Source organism: Taudactylus pleione, unplaced genomic scaffold, assembly GCF_031769625.1.
Source record: "Taudactylus pleione unplaced genomic scaffold, aTauple2 ptg000283l, whole genome shotgun sequence".
NCBI classification, from domain to species: domain Eukaryota; kingdom Metazoa; phylum Chordata; class Amphibia; order Anura; family Myobatrachidae; genus Taudactylus; species Taudactylus pleione.
The window spans coordinates 1,691,526-1,710,210 of record NW_028284685.1 but is presented as its reverse complement, the minus strand read 5'-3'; the positions used below and the strand labels follow the sequence as shown (position 1 = coordinate 1,710,210).

The following is an 18,685-nucleotide window of genomic DNA, read 5'->3' as shown; positions in this document are numbered from 1 at the left end:
CATGCGTTAGCTAATTTAAATAAAGAAAGGAAACAAGTAAAATATGCGTAAGACAAAACACGGAAAACAATAGGAAAATTGGATAAAACATGTATTTGGGATAAAGTAAACCATTGTTTAAACCGTACGTATTCTGCGGGGAAAAAAAAACACGGACAAGAGTAAAGTTTATTGAAAATGAAAAAAAAAAGATTGGCAAACATGTGAAGAGCAATTAAGTGAATTGATATATTGATTGGCATGCTACGATTGAAGTAGGTATGCAGAATGAACGAGCAGGTAATCGAAATCTGACAGGCCCACTTCCAGTTTGTACTTGTGCGAGCGTTCCCTGCAAGCAAATTTGGAGATGTATGGTCGCAATTTGGCTCGCTCGTTAGCTAGAGATGGGGTTGGGAGACTATGGGGCGGAAGATTAGCTGCGTACGAAATTACGAGCGAGCGCTTGAATTTACATTTTTCGGCACGTACACCGTACGTGCGAACGGCCACTTGCGTCCGGGTCTGAATCAGGGCCATTGTTCCACAATTCCCCAGAACCCTGCAATGACACACCCATACAGTTATGGGGTGCAGGGGCTCGAGTGTCGTGTTTCAGGGGCTCAAAGACAACTCAGACGCACCTACAGTGTATTGGGATTCAGGGGCTCAGACAGGGGTCAGACGCACGCACAGCTTTCAATGAGATGAATTATGAATTTCCTAACTCAAACCCTAAAGACAAATAATTCTGTGTCAACCATTATTGTGTCGACCTTTTGACCAAACCTTAACCATAAAAATGTATTTCAATCTTAAAAATAATGTGTCGACCATATTTGTGTCAACCTTTTGACCAAACACTAACTCTAAAATAAAATGTATAAAAATAATCACGTGTCGACCATTTATGTGTCGACCTTTTGACCAATCCCTAACTAAAAAAAAAAAAATACAATATATATCTTTGTGCTAATAATACAAAAGAAGATAGGTATGGAAAAAATTACATACTCATTATAAATTACCTATTCCTTTGCTGCTTAACTAGTATTATTTATATTAATCAATTAGTGATATTATTATTCAATTATTAGCGCCAGGCTTCTTGTTTGTTCTCTGTACTGTGAAGAAAAAAATACCATGTGTCGACCATTTATTTGTCGACCTTTTGACCAAACCCCAACCCCACAGTACTGTATGTGTACTGATTTACGTTCAACGAGCTTCTGCGATATTATTAAAAAGATTGGTTGTGCAAACATCAAATACACTGCGTGAATGTGATTGGCCCGCTTGTCAGGGATATCCATCTACTTCTACAGTATGGTATTGAGTAGTACAAATTACATCAGTGGAGCACTCGCCACCCAGCGGTTAAGCGGTGTATTACATGCCGTGGATTCTCTTACATTGTAGAACGCCACAGTGCACCACAGTACAGCCATCAGGCAATGTTCCAAGGCGCGATTCAGAAACCTGAATGTCGCGCTATGAGCAACAAACTAGCTGGGCCCATCTGTACATGCATTTGTGAACTTTGCATTAAAATTAATCTCACTCTTGTCGTCGCTCTCATATCCCTGCTGCATAAAGCATTATGGTTTTTAACAAAGGAAAAAAATGGGGATAATATTTCTTATGTCACCATTATCCTTGCTTTTAACTTTGTTTAAAAGTTTAAGGAAGCAGCCACACTTCATTGAATATATTAAAGACTGGGGAAAATTTATTTATTTATATGCAATCAGTTAATTTGGAGTTGAGCACCTGTATTTCTTCTTTTTGTGCTTATATCAATTGTCTCCACAGGTAGAACCTCCAATTATGTATATATATGTTCAAGGTGTGCAGTCTGAGGTCCATTTCCTATATGAATCCAATCAGTGCATTGCTTTGCACACCTGGAAAGCCTGAGACACTTTCCACTCAGACTAGCACCCTTATTACATTGGTTTAGAGCATGGAGTCTGGCAATGTAATATGCACACCAGTCAGAGGCACAATATAGGTAAGTCCTGCAAATAATGTACACTGTTTAGTGCAGCTTTGGTTCATTTTTGGGGTGTGGGTCCCCTTGGATTGCTTTGGCTGATCTGTTTCAGGACACCTATTATAACACATTTTTCCTTTATAACACATATTAACCCTTCACTGTTTGTTTATTATACATGTACCTCACTTTTTTATTTTTAATTCTTTATATGCAGCAGTGGCTGCTCTTAACTATCTCTTTTACACTTCACTTTTCTAACTATGGCGGTGCCCTGGGGCGGCTTAGCTGGGCCAGTTTGGAGGTGTCCTGCGCTCTGGATTTGAACCCTAGTATGTTAGGGACCTACCCGACAGAGGTTACCCGGATGTGGTGGGTAGGCGCATAACCTTGTCCAAGATTATGCCAAAAACTTCTATTCATTGCAAAAATGTATTTATTTATATACAATTAGTTAATTTTTAGTTGAGCACCTGTACTTCTTCTTTTTGTGCATTCTTCAGATCAACAAACCTTTATTCACACAAATCTAAAGTGCAGAGTGAAGATGGGTTAATAAGACGATGAGCTGTCAAACTATTTATCCAATAAAGGACTTTTTCAGAGACTTGTCGGGTTAACTATTGTAATAGCAATGATGACTTATACCCCTTTTCCACCCAAATTCCGAGTCTGACCCAGATTTGGAACAGGGTTCCTATCCGGATCAGACCCGGAATTTAGCCGTCGCCGCTCACACCGCAGTTGGGTCTGCATAGACCCGGCTTTTCTGGCGTGAAAGTGGACGCTTGGAGATGACGTCATCTCCAAGTGCCACTGAAACCGGACCAATCTGCTGGCTTGCGGCGCACTGCAGGTCATCAAGACCTGGAGTGCGCCGTACACACAGCAGGGTTTCACGGGTTACTCCCGTGTTAAACCCTGCTATTTACCTGGGTTGGATTGCCGGGTCACTCGACCTGGCGATCCAACCCTCACCCCCTTTACCCCAAGGAGCTGCCCGGGTTAACTCTGCAATAACCCGGGTTTTAGCTCCGGTGTAAAAGAGGTATAACAGAAGATTCTTGGAGAGACAGCAATTATTGTTAATAAAATTTAAATGATACAAATAAAACAATCTTCAAATCAAATAGAGGTTGTTTTATTAAAAGTAAATTGGCTTAACAAGTAGTCGTAAAGCCTAAATAGCCTTTTCTATATAGCTTTGTAGCAACCACAAACAACATCAATATATAACAGCACATCATATAGGAAACAATATTCTATTATTAGCAAGGTGAAAGAAAATGACTCATCCAAATTACATAAATCAACATTAATATGAATTATGCATAATGACGTATAGCAAGAGTACATGTATATGAAATATACCCTTGACTTATTAAAAATAGGAACAATTTTAATTATAGCAAGCGTTAAAGTTGTTGCAATATATATTATGAAATAGGAAAAGGACAGGATTTACTGTATTACTCAAAAAACAAACAACTAAAAATCCTGATTGAAAGCATATAGTATTTTACTATTAAAGTAAAAAATCTAACAAATCTCCTTTTACCTTATACGCTTGTCTGATATGCCAAAGGTGTTATAACTGTAATGTTCTGTGACATGGCTCTCAAAAGCCTTACTGGGTTTCCCATTTGCACAACACAAGCAGTGCATAGCACCACAACTGTAAATTATTTTTTGTTATTAAGTTTGTCATGTTTTACTCCTAGATTTGAACAAAAGAGGAGTGTTGCCCAAAATGTTCCAATTTTTTAGACAAATGCAAAACTGGATTAACTGACTGGCGATGTCATCTGTGATGCGACCGCAGCCAAAAGTGCTTCAGCTGGCAAGGTCACATCACATGTGACCTCGCTGTCCCGCTGCTTTCCCCGGCTTTGCAGAGGAGATCCGTTCTGCACTTGTGCAGAACGGATCTCCTCTGACTCCCCAGACCCCTGTAATTGATGCAGTGGTCTGTGACCGCCGACATCACTTCCGGAATCGCGCCCCAGAATGCCCGGGATCGCAGTGTGAGGAGGGGAACTTCACTCCAAACACTATTTGGCTGATCTCGGCAAGTGCAGAGATCAGCTTCAGCTGGGGACACCGATCATCAGTCTCCCCTGACACATGCTACGCTGCGCTCTACATATGGGGGAGGGGGGTGTATGCCCATGAGGGTTGTGGGGGTAACCAAGTGGAGATCTACAATAAGTGGGGGTGGGGGAGGGGTAGTATAGAGAAATATGATGCTGGAGGGGGGATAAAATAATTATAAAAAACATACTGGTCACAGGGTAGTAGGAGGGGGCAAACAAAAGGGGCTTTTTAAGGTTGCTCTACAAAACAAGGATATTTTTTACTACTAATGGGGTGTGAGGGGGTATTATTATTAGGATTTATAACCCCTGTGGGGTCTATTGCCTTTAGTGGGTGGGAAATAATTTTATAATTGGGGTCTGTGGACATGGGGGATGGGTTGCAAAACACCCCCTAGATATATATATATATATATATATATATATAAATTCTAACTCATTTTAATTTACTGTTTTATTTATTTTTTTAACCCCTTGGTTTTATTTTAAGTACTTTTTTCTTAGTAATCCATAAGCATGCTCTGTTATTGTGTATTTGAGTAAGAACAGTAATCCTGGCTCAAATTTCATGCCTAACTTTAGAAGTAAAACATTATTGGTGGCAGTGACTTAAACCAGAAGTGTTTTAGGAAAACCAAAGTTTTTGTTTCTCTTGAATCAGGAAAGACCAGTACTATATGCTAGTACTACTACTTTTGCCTATTGTGCATTACATGCATGTTATAGGACAGTGACCATTCAGAAACAGAGTACTCCTACAACAGAACTTTGTGCTTGCTGTAACATACATAACTGATCAGTTTGAGATTTTTGCTACTTCTGCTGAGTAATAATCTGTTTCAATATTACCTTATATCTGTGTTTTGTAAAGGTTATTATGTGTTTAGAGTAGGGGTGAGCGGGTTCGGATTTCTGAAATCCGAACCCCCCCGAGCCCCCCCGATCCGAGTCCGATCCGAGTCAGGCTCGACTTTTCCCGCCTGACTCGGATCTGAAATCGAGGCAAAACGTCATCTTCCCGCCTTCCGAGTCTCGCGGGTTTTGGATCCTATATAAGGTACACACGTCGGCGCCATTTTCTCACTCGGCTGTGGACAGTGAAGAGGGAGGGTGGGAGTTAGGGCTGTGTAGTGTAGTGTAGTGTAGTGCTGCTGTTGTCCACTACTTCAAAGTCCATAGGGGCTGGCTGTGTTGTGCTGTGCTGCTGTTGTTAATAGGGGCTGTGTCCACTACTTCAAAGTCCATAGGGGCTGGCTGGACTGTGTTGTGCAGTCAGTTCTCCATAGGGGCTGTGTCCACTCCAAAGTCCTGTGCAGTGTCCCAGTCCTAAAGGAGTGCTGTAGTGTTGTCCAGGGGGTGCTCTGTCCATCAGGGGTGCTCCCCCCAAGTGCTAAAAAAATAATATATTTTCTGTGTTTGTGAATTGTGTGCGCAGTAGCCGCACGTGCATCAACAAAGTAGTGCCAAGCGTGCGCCTGTGTCATAAGTAAAGGGCCGGCTGGCTTGACCGTTAAGGGTGCTGTAACCCCCGAAAGTACACTCCAGTCCAAACCAAAAAAAAAATTATTTTCTGTGTTTGTGAATTGTGTGCGCAGTAGCCGCACGTGCATCAACAAAGTAGTGCCAAGCGTGCGCCTGTGTCATAAGTAAAGGGCCGGCTGGCTTGACCGTTAAGGGTGCTGTAACCCCCGAAAGTACACTCCAGTCCAAACCAAAAAAAAAATTATTTTCTGTGTTTGTGAATTGTGTGCGCAGTAGCCGCACGTGCATCAACAAAGTAGTGCCAAGCGTGCGCCTGTGTCATAAGTAAAGGGCCGGCTGGCTTGACCGTTAAGGGTGCTGTAACCCCCGAAAGTACACTCCAGTCCAAACCAAAAAAAATATTATTTTCTGTGTTTGTGAATTGTGTGCGCAGTAGTCGCACGTGCATCAACAAAGTAGTGCCAAGCGTGCGCCTGTGTCATAAGTAAAGGGCCGGCTGGCTTGACCGTTAAGGGTGCTGTAACCCCCGAAAGTACACTCCAGTCCAAACCAAAAAAAAAATTATTTTCTGTGTTTGTGAATTGTGTGCGCAGTAGCCGCACGTGCATCAACAAAGTAGTGCCAAGCGTGCGCCTGTGTCATAAGTAAAGGGCCGGCTGGCTTGACCGTTAAGGGTGCTGTAACCCCCGAAAGTACACTCCAGTCCAAACCAAAAAAAATATTATTTTCTGTGTTTGTGAATTGTGTGCGCAGTAGTCGCACGTGCATCAACAAAGTAGTGCCAAGCGTGCGCCTGTGTCATAAGTAAAGGGCCGGCTGGCTTGACCGTTAAAGGGTGCTGTAACCCCCAAGTACACTCCAGTCCAAACCAAAAAAAAAATTATTTTCTGTGTTTGTGAATTGTGTGCGCAGTAGCCGCACGTGCATCAACAAAGTAGTGCCAAGCGTGCGCCTGTGTCATAAGTAAAGGGCCGGCTGGCTTGACCGTTAAGGGTGCTGTAACCCCCGAAAGTACACTCCAGTCCAAACCAAAAAAAAAATTATTTTCTGTGTTTGTGAATTGTGTGCGCAGTAGCCGCACGTGCATCAACAAAGTAGTGCCAAGCGTGCGCCTGTGTCATAAGTAAAGGGCCGGCTGGCTTGACCGTTAAAGGGTGCTGTAACCCCCGAAAGTACACTCCAGTCCAAACCAAAAAAAAAATTATTTTCTGTGTTTGTGAATTGTGTGCGCAGTAGCCGCACGTGCATCAACAAAGTAGTGCCAAGCGTGCGCCTGTGTCATAAGTAAAGGGCCGGCTGGCTTGACCGTTAAAGGGTGCTGTAACCCACAAAGTACACTCCAGTCCGAACCAAAAAAAAATTTATTTTCTGTGTTTAGCCGCACGTATATATCAAATCGATATAACATAAATGGAGGACCAAACTTTCTCCGATAAAAATAAAATAGAGAAAGATCAAGAACCACTTCCTCCTAGTGCTGAAGCTGCTGCCACTAGTCATGACATAGACGATAACATGCCATCAACGTCGTCTGCCAAGGCCGATGCCCAATGTCATAGTAGAGGGCACATACAATCCCAAATGGCAAAGTTCAGGAAAATGACCTTGAAAAAGACATTTAAATCAGCTGAAGAGAAACGTAAACTTGCCAATATGCCATTTACGACACGGAGTGGCAAGGAACGGCTAAGGTCGATCCCTAGTATGTTCATGACTAGTGGTTCAGCTTCACATGACGATGGAAGCACTCCTCCCACTAAAAAAATCAAAAGAGTTAAGCTGGCAAAAGCACAGCGAAGAACTGTGCTTTCTAAGAAGATATCACAAATCCCCAAAGAGAGTCCAAGTGTGGTGGTGGTTGCGATGCCTGACCTTCCCAGCACTGGACGGGAAGAGGTGGCTCTTTCCACCATTTGCACGCCCCCTGCAAGTGCTGAAAGGAGCACCCACAGTCCACTTGCTGATATGCAAATTGAAGATGTCACTGTTGAAGTACAACAGGATGAGGATACTGGTGTAGCTGGCGCTGAGGAGGAAGTTGGCGAGGAGGATTCTGATGGTGATGTGGTTTGTTTAAATCAGGCTCCGGGGGAGACAGTTGTTGTCCGTGGGATGAAAAAGCCCATCACGGTCATGCCTGGGCAGAAGACCAAACATTCCACCTCTTTGGTCTGGCAATATTTCTATCCAAATCCGGACAACAACTGTCTTGCCATATGTACCATATGTAAAGGTGAAATAAGTAGGGGTAGGGACGTCAACCACCTAGGAACATCCTCCCTTATACGGCACCTGCAGCGCGTTCATAAAAAGTTACTGTCAAGTTCAGAAACTTTGGCTCAGACCGTAAGCAGTCCAGGGACACCTAAATCCCGTTGTCCTGTTGTATCCAAGCGCCTGCAAACCACACCGTCAACTCCCTCCTCGTCAATTTCCTCCTTAGTCAGGATCGGAAGTAGTCCTGCAGGCCATATCACTGGCATGACTGACTCTCCTATCCGGGATTCCTCCGGAGGATCCTGCATTGCTACGCCTACTGCTGCCGCTGCTGCTGTTGCTGCTGCTGCTGGGAGTCGTTCATCATCCCAGAGAGGAAGTAGGAACACCACTACTTTTACTAAACAATTGACCCTCCAACAGTCCTTAGCGAGGAGGATGAAGTACGACAGCAGTCATCCTGAAGCAAAACGTATAACTGAGGCCTTGACTGCTATGTTGGTGTTAGACGTGCGTCCGGTATCCGCCATTAGTGCAGTGGGATTTAGACAATTGATGGAGGTAGTGTGTCCCCGGTTCCAAATCCCGTCTAGATTCCACTTCACTAGGCAGGCGATACCGAGACTGTACAGAAACGTCAGAAAAAGTGTCCTCAGTGTCCTGAAAAATGCCGTTGTACACAATGTCCACTTAACCACGGACATGTGGACAAGTGGAACAGGGCAGACTAAGGACTATATGACTGTGACAGCCCACTGGGTAGATGTATCACCTTACGCAGCAACAGCAGCAGCGTCACCAGTAGCAGCATCTCAGAAACGCCAGCTCGTTACAAGGCAGGCTACGCTGTGTATCACCGGTTTCAGTAAGAGGCACACCGCCGACAACCTCTTAGAGAAACTGAGGGAAATCATCGCCCAGTGGCTTACCCCACTTAGACTCTCCTGGGGATTTGTGATATCTGACAACGCCACCAATATTGTGCGGGCATTACATCTGGGCAAATTCCAGCACGTCCCATGTTTTGCTCACACAATAAACTTGGTGGTGCAGAATTTTCTGAAAAGCGACAGGGGCGTGCAGGAGACGCTTTGGGTGGCCCGAAAAATTTCTGGCCACTTTCGCCATTCAGCGACTGCGTGCCGAAGACTGGAGCGCCAGCAAACACTCTTGAACCTGCCCCGCCATCACCTGAAGCAAGAGGTTGTGACGCGGTGGAACTCAACCCTCTATATGCTTCAGAGGATGGAGGAGCAGCAAAAGGCCATACAAGCCTATACATCCACCTATGACATAGGCAAAGGAGGGGGTATGCACCTGACTCAAGCGCAGTGGAGAATGATTTCCGTGTTGTGCAAGGTTCTTCAGCCCTTCGAACTTGCCACACGTGAAGTCAGTTCAGACACTGCCAGCTTGAGTCAGGTCATTCCCCTCATCAGGCTTTTGCAGAAGCAGCTGGAGAAAGTGAAGGAGGAGCTAAGACGGAGCGATTCCGCTCGGCATGTGGGACTTGTGGATGAAGCCCTTCATTCGCTTTGCCAGGATTCCAGGGTGGTCAATCTGTTGAAATCAGACCACTACATTTTGGCCACCGTGCTCGATCCTAGGTTTAAAGCCTATGTGGTGTCTCTCTTTCCGGCCGACACAAGCCTGCAGAGGTGCAAAGACCTGCTGGTGAACACACTGTCAGCTGAAGCGGAACGTGACACGTCAACGGCTCCTTCTTCATTTTCTCCCGCAACTGGGGCTGCCAGGAAAAAACTTAGGTATCCTAAGCAACCCGCTGGCGGTGATGCAGGGCAGGCAGGACCAAGTTTGGACATCTGGTCCGGACTGAAGGACCTGGCAACAATTTCTGACATGTCTACTGTCACTGCATATGATACTGTCACCATTGACAGAATGGTGGAGGATTACATCGGTGACAGCATCCAAGTAGGCATGTCAGACAGTCCATACCTGTACTGGCAGGAAAAAGAGGCAATTTGGAGGCCCCTGTACAAACTGGCTCTATTTTACCTGAGTTGCCCCCCCTCCAGTGTGTACTCCGAAAGAGTGTTTAGTGCAGCCGGGAACCTTGTCAGCGAAAGGCGTAGGAGGTTGCTTCCACAGAATGTGGAGAAGATGATGTTCATCAAAATGAATTATCAGCTCTTCCAGGGAGACCAGCCTCCAGAAGGTACAGAGGGACCTGTGGTGGTGGATTCAAGTGGGGACGAGTTAATACTTTGTGAGGATGAGGATGTACACACTGAAGAGGGTGAGGAATCGGTGGATGAGGAGGATGAGGATGACATCTTGCCTCCGTAGAGCCAGTTTGTGCAGGGACACATTAATTGCCAGCTTGTTTTGTGGGGGCCCAAACGAACCAATCATTTCAGCCACAGTTGTGTGGCAGACCCTGGCGCTGAAATGATTGATTTGTTAAAGTGTGCATGTCCTGTTTATACAACATAAGGGTGGGTGGGAGGGCCCAAGGACAATTCCATCTTGCACCTCTTTTTTTCTTTGCATTATGTACAGTTTGGGGCCTAGTTTTTCTAACTGCCATCCTGCCTGCCACTGCAGTGTCACTCCTAGATGGGTCACGTGTTTGTGCCGCCCACTCGTGTCGCTTAGCATAGTCATCCAGCTACCTCGGTGCAACCTTTTGGACATAAAAACACTATTGTGAGGTGTGAGGTGTTCAGAATAGACTGGAAATGAGTGGAAATTAAGGTTATTGAGGTTAATAATAGCATAGGAGCAGAAAAACCTACAAATTCTGTGATTTTAGCTGTTTTTATGCTTTTTTTCAAAAAAATACAGATCCAAAACACAAAACCCAGAACCCAAAACACGGAAGGGTGGTTTTGGCAAAACCAATCCAGATCCAAAACACGAAGAAAGATCCAGATCCAAAACCAAAACACAAAACACGAAAAGTGGCCGGTGCACACCCCTAGTTTAGAGTATAGTATAGCTAAATCATTGAGATACTACATTTTCCCTAGTCATAGCATGCAAGCTGCTACAGCAGTTAAGATAGTCTATTTCACTACCCACTGCATATTGCTTCATTGTCACCATATTGCAAACAACTGTTATATTTGCTGTATCCATTTTGTGCTGCAATGTACTGTCATACTGTATGTATGGTGATCATTATTTTCATCATACAGCATCCCTCTATGGACTCATGTCCTCTTACCCCCTTTAATAAACCTACTTGATTATGCGTTTTACTGTGTGTATGGGTCTAGCCTCTCTTCTACACGCTGAGGTGGATAAAGCTTGTGGAGTCATTGCCAGAAAAGAAAGATTCACTGGAGCTGCCATCTCAGCTGCACCACCACAGTAAATAAAAACACTTGTAAAGTCCTACACAAAGTTCTCCTCACCTACAGAATATAAGCACCAAGTCACACAGATGCTATATCCAGTTTGCTGAACTTATGACACAAAAATACTATACAGATACAATTGACACCAGTTTTTGAGCACTCTGACCTAAAATGCAGCTTCAGATAAATATCAAAAGATGAAAATCACCAAAAATCCTAACATAGAACAAATACAAGAAAAGGTAAAGACAATGAAGCTCAAAAATGGGAACAAAACAATGCAATAGTCAATGTACAGAAGTCTTCATGAGGTGTAAAGACACACTGGAGCGGTGGGCATTCGCTACGACATCGGACAAAACGCCCATGAATGGGGATTGCCCGTATACACTTGAACGACCTCATGAACAACAGAACGATCACTATTCTGTCCTGCATTAACATACCACAAGTCACTAGCGATATCACTAGGTTTGATGCGCAGCACATCAAACCTAGCGACTGCCCGTACCCACTGAGTGATATAGGTGATTTGTCATTATGAAATGGCATATCAGCCCGACATTGCTCCAATGTGTACCCATCTTTAATCTCTAACAATGTACTTGGTATAAATACTTGGAAAATAACTCTCAAAGTGTCTCTCTGATCCTCCTGGATAAAGGAACGGAACAATGGTGATGCAGCAAAAATAGATAGAAGCACTGACAAAGCTTAAATAATTGATAACAAATGTAATAGTAAAACATCAATATATATATATATATATATATATATAAACGGGTATTCGGATCGGCACTCAATCCAACTGGGATAGGTGGCCCTGGTTCCTTCTGGAGTAGAAATGGATACACGAAACTGGAAACAAACAGCGGCACTCAAGGATTTGTGAAAAAAATACAAAGGTGTATTGCACTCAATACATGATCCGACGTTTCGGGACTCACATGTCCCTTAATCAAGGTGTAAACATATAAAACTAATAACTGACCTTAAATAGGAAGAAGCCACCGCAGCGTGCACGCACCGGAGGAGAAACAGGAAGTCATTCACTGATTGCCAGAACGGCCTGTGTAGATGACGTCACCACGTACCCGGCGTCCGGTCACTATGGTGATCGGATCGCCTGTGAAAAAAATAATAAGACTCGTGGTAGATGATATAGAAAGTGACAAGAATGACTAACCACCAGAGGAAGGTGTGTTACAAAGCCGTTAAATCAAACGGTGAACAAAATATGTAAAAGAAATAGACGTCTATAAATAGCTGAACATAAAATGCATTACTATCAATGTAAAAAACTATGTATAAGACTTGATGTTATACGGTAGTATAGAACAAAATGAATATAGCGAGCTATCACAAGAAGACTGTGTATATGAATGTAAACATGAAGTATTAAAGGTAGAAATGAGCAATAAATCGGATGACCATGAAAAGTGAAGTCTAAATGGGAATAATGGTGTTGAATATATGTGTATAATTATGTGCTAGTGCATGGAGGGTGAACTAAAACACTAAAAAATATGAGTGAAAAAAATAGAAATAAAACAAATAAGTGTGTCAAACTGAGAAAAATGTAACAATGTGAATGTGTATGAGAAGTAAAAGTAAAAAATGAAATGACGTGTAATGTAATGTGTCTAAATGATGTAGTGATGTAAGTGGACAAGTGTAACATGGAAATACGACTAAATGTTTAGTGTAACTGCTTCATAATATATAAATCACTTAAATACATTCCAGGATAACTTCTCGTTTAGCCCATATGGACTCATAGAATTAAGTTCAAACATCCATCGGGCTTCGACCTGTAGTAGTTTGCCTGCTCTGTCCCCACCCCGTAGGGTTTTGGGGACATGGTCGATCAGCAAATGCTTCAATTGATTTAATATGTGGCCTTTTTCTGCGAAGTGCCTAGCGACAGGTTGTTCTGATGATTTTCCCGAAATGGCCGCCCTTATGGCCGACCTGTGTAGGGCCATTCGTTCCTTCATCATTCGTACCGATTTGCCCACGTACAAAAGGCCACAGGGGCATACAATGATATAGATAATGTGATTGGAAGTACATGTTAACACATGTTTGAGTTTGTACGTTTTACCCGAAGACGGATGTTGGAAAGAAGGACCAGTGATCATATTCTGACATGTTGTACATCCGAGGCATTTGTAACATCCTGGCGGTTTACTCAGAAACGTTATCTGCTTAGTTGAATCTTGATTATTTTCAAAGCCAGTGATGTCCGAGTGCACAATGAAATCTTTGATGTTCTTACCTCTGTTGTAACATGAAAGTGGTCTATTATTTTTAAAGCATACTAGACTGGTGTCCGTAGATAGAATAGGCCACAGGGCTATATATATATATTGTAAAAATAAATTAATTAATAAAACTAAGGTGCAGGACTGTGGTTACTTCATAAATCCAAATGCTCAAACTTTGCTCTGTACTGCCAAACCATATAATACTGGGAAATTTAAATTGTCTAGAGATAATGGAGGGTTCCTGGTTCTTTAAGTGCATAATATGATCAGTTTGTTAGTATGCAAATTGCAATTGGTTAAAGCACAGAACTAGTGGTATTTCATACGAGCACGCAGGGGGGGTTTCCAAGTACCTAGAAATTCCCCCTGCCCGCCGCTCCATTGCCGCGCAGCGTGCCTAAACAACATATTTATTCTTTTTTTGTAGAGAAATGAGCCAGAGCTCAGGCTGTTCCTGGCTGGGCTGGCTGTAGGGGGAGCTGCAGCTCCTCCCCAGCAGTTCCCATGGAGGCACCAGCATTGTAGGGAGGCTGAGAGCTGCCGCTGAGTGAAAGTGCCCATAATCCTGGCACTCTCTCCCAGAGCCGCACCGCAGGTCTGTGTAATGTTCACATGTGGGGGGTGCCGGCGGGGGGAGGGGTTTGTCAGTGGGGGGGATCTTTAATAACTGATGCCAGCACTGTATTTAACTCGCTGCATTCGGTGTGTATCTGTGTGTGTAGGCTTTGTCAATGTGTGTGTCATTGTACGTGTGTAGGCTTTGTCAGTGTGTGTCATTGTATGTGTGTAGGCTTTGTCAGTGTGTGTGTCATTGTACGTGTGTAGGCTTTGTCAGTGTGTGTGTCATTGTATGTGTGTAGGCTTTGTCAGTGTGTGAGTCTGTGTCATTGTATGTGTGTAGGCTTTGTCAGTGTGTGTGTCATTGTACGTGTGTATGCTTTGTCAGTGTGTATTATTGTATGTGTGTAGGCTTTGTCAGTGTGTGTGTCATTGTATGTGTAGGCTTTGTCAGTGTGCGTGTCATTGTATGTGTGTAGGCTTTGTCAATGTGTGAGTCTGTGTCATTGTATGTGTGTAGGCTTTGTCAGTGTGTGTGTCTGTGTGCGTGTCTATGTCATTGTGTATGTTTGTAATGGAGGACTCAGTGCCACCTCTTTATTTATTGGAGGAGATGAACAGCTGCACATGGTATATTCCATATAATTAAACTATGGGAGGGCACCCCTGAACTTTATTCAATTCAACCTGAGGACCTCATTCAGAGCCGCTCGCAAAATGCGAGCGCTCACTCTGAATGAGGGCGGCCGCTTCTCTGTAATGAGCCAGGTGACCACCCACAGCTTTAGCGAGCGGCCAGGTTGATGGTCACGATGGTCAAGACCATCGCGACCATCGGGGCTTGCGACGAGACCCTTGTGGTAGGGTCTCATCTGCCGCAAGCCCCAGTGAGCTTTCGGCTCTAATAGAACCGGAAGCTCACCACTGACATCACGAGTGATGTCAGTGGGGCCGCCCTCAAACGGCAGGCGTTCCTTCGGGAACGCCTCCATTTGGCCAGCCACCCTCCCACCCCGCCTACAAAACGGTGCGAGCTGTCGATCACCATCGATAGCCACCCCTTTTGTAGTGAGCCCCGGAGCGAGAGAATTTCTCTCTCGCTCCGGGGCTTGCGCACGTGCGGTGCAGCCTCTGCGCTCACGCAGGGCATTAACATTGACCCTCTTGCGTGCGCTCAGCACTTGCAAGCGGGTCTGAATGAGACCGTGAGTGCCAGACTATACAACAGTCTATATAGAGTATACATAAGAACTAAGCAGACCACTCAGTCTTGAATTTACAACAAAATACATCAGATACAGGCAGCACTCTTCAATAATACAATCTTGTTAATCCATTACTGTGCAACGTTTTAGATGCATTGACGAAAGATGTAATAAATGCATCTGAAACATTGCACAGTAATGGATTAACAAGATTGGATTATCGAGTACCCGAGGAGTGCTGCCTGTATGTGGTTAGATTTTTTTTGTCGTTACTTTAGTAACCAAGTATTGGAAACCCCCCTTTCAAAATCCTGCGTTTGCCACTGGTATTCTGTGTGCTGGCTTTATGGTCCAAATAAAGATGAACATGATAATCTGCCATGTATTCTCATAACTTGGTTAGTATAAAGCAGACACTGTTCTTGTGAGTGCATAAATATTACATACGATACACCGAATTATTAGATAGAAACAACAAGGTTTTGTACGTTATAGTAAACAGTATGGTAAGCAGTGAAAACCACTTAGTTTTTTGTATGTATTGTGACAAAGGCACTGGTAAGGTCATACACGGGAGATATATTTGTCCCAGGTTTCTGACCAATATGTATAAAAAAACCCAGGAAAATGTCTGTGATCGTAAAATAGACTTTATATTGTTTGGGCTTTAGTAAAAGCCGGATAAGGGTTCCTGGGATTATGGGTGGAGAGTGAGGGTGGGCTACAATCAGGGTTGCCTACCTTTAACATTCTCTTTCCGGGAGAAGCCCGGGTAAGAGAAGCAGCAGGGGGCCGACGGGGGCGGGGCTTGACGATTCGCGTCATTAAGCCCCGCCCCCTCGCGGTAAAATTGCCGCGATTGGGCACAATTTACATAGGGGGCGGGGCCAAATGCTGTGATTCATGCAGAATCACAGCTTAAGCCCCGCCCCCTTCACGGAGACCCGCGATTGCCGCGGGTATTCTCCTAATTCTGCCCACTTCACTAGGAAGTGGGTAGAATGCGGGAGAAATGCCTACCCTTCCGGGGGTGCGGGGGGTACCCGAAAAATTGGGAGCCTCCCGCGAAAACCGGGAGGGTAGGCATGTATGGCTACAAACCATTAAGAGCTCGCCCTCAATCTCTAAGACTAATTAGCAATTGCACCTGTAAGAGGCTGACGAAAGTGTGTCAGGTGTCTCACTACCTGAGGAAAGAGGCAGCAGGCCTGTTAAAAGACATAGTAATTTATGACCGTGAGTACTGTGCATATGCCTATGTTTGTGGTAGGGGCATTAGGTCCTACCACTGATGAGAGAGGGAATCTCTGTGTTTAGTCAGAGCAGAGACAGGTTAGGATTTTATTTTATGTTTTCTCTTTCTGCACAATAAACTAGCTTTGGCTAATGTCACAGAAACCCTGGACTGGTGTGCTGTTTCCTGGCTGCTGTGTGTTTGGAAGTGCCCATCTACCCCAGGAGAGGGCACCCCAAGCTTGATCTTATCACAGCATCTATAATACAAAAAAAAGCTTTATGTTTGTTCAAAATGCTAAATTCTCTAAATTCCTAATTGCAGATGCCAGCTACGTGACCTTGGTCAGCTCTCTGACAAACTTATACAAGAGGAAAAACACAACACAATATTGGTATTTCAAAGCAATCATCATTTATTAAAATAAATTGTGAGTGACTGGATCATGTATCCCAAAATGAACTTTTGCAATCTGGCTGGACCATTTGCAATATATAGCACTTATTCTCATGTATCAATTACTATTTCCTATAGATTGTAAGCTTGCAAGCAGGTCCCTCTTACCTCTTTGTTTGCTATTACCCAGTCTTATATTATTACTGGTTTGTTCCCATTTCAAAAGCTCAATGGAATGCGATGGGACAATATAAATAACTTAATAAATAAATTAAAAAATAAATAAGGAATGATAGAGGAAAAAATGGTGGCAGGAAGGAGGGGTGGGCAGATCAGCAGTAAGCGATCAGGCTTTCTAATACTTCAGTCTTAAAATGTGTCACTAAGGTGGCAGTTACATGCCCTTGGTGCTTAGCTAAAATAGGTTTCGCTACTCCTTCATATCAGGCCTACAGAGACCCATCTGGCAGGATGGTGTCATGGATTCCCAAACTGGGAAAAATCAGCCAAGCCCTTTTGTGTAGGAGAGAGGAGCTAAGAACCATACATTTTATTGATCTGCTGCTCCCTCCCCCCTCCCCAAACCAGAATAGTCCCCAGAGTCTACTGCTGCACTCCGTGCGCTGCTGGCTACTGGGTAGAACGGAGACTGCACACTGGCCCCCTACTCTCTTAATATATCCCTGCAAAGAGGCCTCAGGCCCTGATTCAGAGCCGGACGCTCTGACAGAGCGCTCGCTCTGAATCAGGGCCGTCCTTCTTGTTTTTCAGAGCGGCCTCCTGGCCGCTCGCATAGCTGTGGGTGACCACCCATAGCTATAGTGAGAGGCCAGGAAGATGGTCGCGATGGTCAAGACCATCGGGCTTGCGACGAGACCCTTGTGGTCTCGTTGCCGCAAACCCCAGAGTGCTTTCGGCTCTAACAGAGCCGAAAGCACTCCCACTGACATCACTTGTGATGTCAGTGGGGCCGACCCCAGACGGTAGGCGTTCCCATGGGAACGCCTCTGTCTGGGCAGCCACGCCCCCGGCCCGCCCACCAAAAGGGGCGTGCTGCCACTCAACATCAACAGCACGCCCCCTTTGGTACGAGACCCGGAGCGACTGATTGCCCGTCGCTATACGGGCCTCGCGCATGCGAACGACGGAGACAGCTCCATCGTGCGCATGCGCACTGGGCCACCATCGACCTGCTTGCGAGCGCATAGCACTTGCGAGCGGGTCTGAATCAGCATTACCCACCACAACTAAGCCTCGGAGTGCATTGCATTCCGGGGCTTGGTGCATATGAGAAATGCGGTCAAACCCGCATTTTGGGGGTTTGACTGCATTTCTCAGGTTGCTGCATCTCGCCTTCTGACTCAAAAAACTCTCACGATTTAAACTTTCGTCCAGATATTTTCTCATTTTGAAAATACAACTCAACCAATGTAATAGTGTATGAGCTTACTGAGTAACTCTCACCCTATTACATTTAGACCCCTTATCACAAGCAAGTCCCTTTTCTGGCAGAAATAGGCTATGTGCCCTCTTGTAAAGCAGTGAATGTGGTAATTGCATCCTATACCCAGTTTATCCCATTTATATAATCTCTTCCCACTAATCTTTGGTACAGAATTAGGCACACTCATGGACCTAATCTGTACATGGAAAGGAACACTCCAATCCACTTAAATTGGTATGCAAACTCATGGGCTTAGCTTTAAAAAATACAACAAGCACATTTGTGCAAAGTGAACAAGTTGCATCACAAGACAGCTGTTTCACTACAGTATTGCAGTTATAAATACCATCATTGGTGTATTTTCTTTGTTCATGCAATGTCACGAGCAAAGGCAAAATACAATTCCATCTAGTTGGAATATCACATATCATGCTGTATGAAAGCTGTTGAAATGTGCTCTTATCATCCTTGGCATTTATAATACACAATCTATG

General features: G+C 44.3%; 1 protein-coding gene across 1 annotated transcript in view; it reads left to right on the top strand.

Annotated features, from left to right (window-relative positions):
• Positions 1 to 1,898: 1,898 nt before the first annotated feature.
• The window catches only part of PLPP6 (phospholipid phosphatase 6), a 53,547-nt gene continuing 36,760 nt past the window's right edge, over positions 1,899 to 18,685 (top strand). The window contains exon 1 of the mRNA XM_088482230.1: positions 1,899 to 1,990. The gene's annotated coding sequence lies outside the window, so the exon portion shown is untranslated. The remainder of the gene's footprint in view (positions 1,991 to 18,685) is intronic.